Raw genomic sequence first — 1,442 nt, forward strand, 5'->3', positions numbered from 1 at the left:
GATTATTCATTTATATAAGAGGGTATCTCAGAATGTACACTCAGAGTTGGAGTGGATACACAAACATTCTCTGAAACAGCTGGAGGGTTGGTGCATTCAGTCCTAGTGATTATGTGGGAGCTGGCTGACTAGTAGAGCTGCTGAGATCCCCCCTTAGCTATGCAGACTGATCTGATGTGTACGACTAGGAGAATGACGAATTCATGTGTACAAGCAAAAAGCTGGTCCTGTTTTTACTGATTCAAGTTACTAAGTGCATGATGCTTGATTTATCTGTTAGCATCATCTCCCATGGATTGCATCCCTTTGCCTCATCAGAGTTTTACTTGACTCTCACTCAGAGGTTCCGAGAGTGGGGCTGCCTCTTTTCTGGTCCTGATACCTGAGCCTCCTTGAGGCTCTGCGGCTTGGGAGAGGGCGGTGCCAATAGACTAGGGAGGGGCTGGAAAAGGGAGCAGAAGGGCAGCGGAGGGGCAGATTTCGCTTTGTTGCTTGAGCTAAGAGTGACAGCTGCAAAGGACCTAGGAAGGAAGCTAAAAGCATAGCAACCACCCTCCCATGAGCACAGGAGGTTCTGGAGCTAGTTTCCATGAGCATGATCTACTTTTAAAGCCAAATCACCTCCTCCCAACAGGCAGAGAAATTTCCATTTAGTCAGATTGCTTAAGAGTATTTCAAGAGCCGGGAAGTCTGGGCATTGGCTATGCGCCCTGAGGCATCACTTAACAGGTTTAGGCAGGTTAGGCCAGATTTGGAGATTAACCATGAGTTTTTAGTATGACCACACCTTTTTTTTTTTTGGAAAAGATTAGGTTAGTGCACTGATCACTGCTAAATGAAGAATCGGCTACATAGTGAATTTCCTGACGTGAAAGGTGTTCACAAGGGGCTGCATGACGACTCGTTTGGAGCACTGGGTAAGGGTCAAGATAGATAACCTCACAGATCCCTTTCAATTCTGACATTCCAAGACTCTTATCACCTCCTTGGGGACAGATATAATTCATCTTTATCTTTGTTTCTTATTTAATTTTTATATCCCCAATACTTTTCATAGCACTTAAAGCTAAAAGCACATTAAAATTTATACAATCCAATTTCTACATTTAACATGAGGAAACTGAGGTCCAGAGAGGTTAAATGATTTCCCATAACCAAGTGATTAGCAGATTCAGGATTTAAACTCATCCTCTGACACTCAACCCAATGGTCTTTCCACTATATTATGCTGCACCTAGGACAGTGATTTATGGGTTGTTGTTTTTTTTTAACTGTACATGTATCAGCTGTATAGGGAACTCCTAGGCTAGGAAAATTGCCTGCGGTACTAACAGCTAAGAGACTGGCTAGGGAGATAGAGTTCTCAGGAATCAAAGGTGGAATGTGAAACTGGGTCAGGTGGGATCTCCCCACACTGACCACTGTGTTCATGTATAGGAGGC

General features: G+C 43.8%; 1 protein-coding gene across 1 annotated transcript in view; it reads left to right on the forward strand.

The window, feature by feature from the left end:
* Positions 1-879: 879 nt before the first annotated feature.
* MPP7 (membrane palmitoylated protein 7) overlaps positions 880-1,442 on the forward strand; it is a 256,221-nt gene continuing 255,658 nt past the window's right edge. The window contains exon 1 of the mRNA XM_027841614.1: positions 880-917. The gene's annotated coding sequence lies outside the window, so the exon portion shown is untranslated. The remainder of the gene's footprint in view (positions 918-1,442) is intronic.

The sequence above is a fragment of the Vombatus ursinus genome, unplaced genomic scaffold (assembly GCF_900497805.2).
Source record: "Vombatus ursinus unplaced genomic scaffold, bare-nosed wombat genome assembly UNPS02014861.1, whole genome shotgun sequence".
Taxonomy (NCBI): Eukaryota; Metazoa; Chordata; class Mammalia; order Diprotodontia; family Vombatidae; genus Vombatus; species Vombatus ursinus.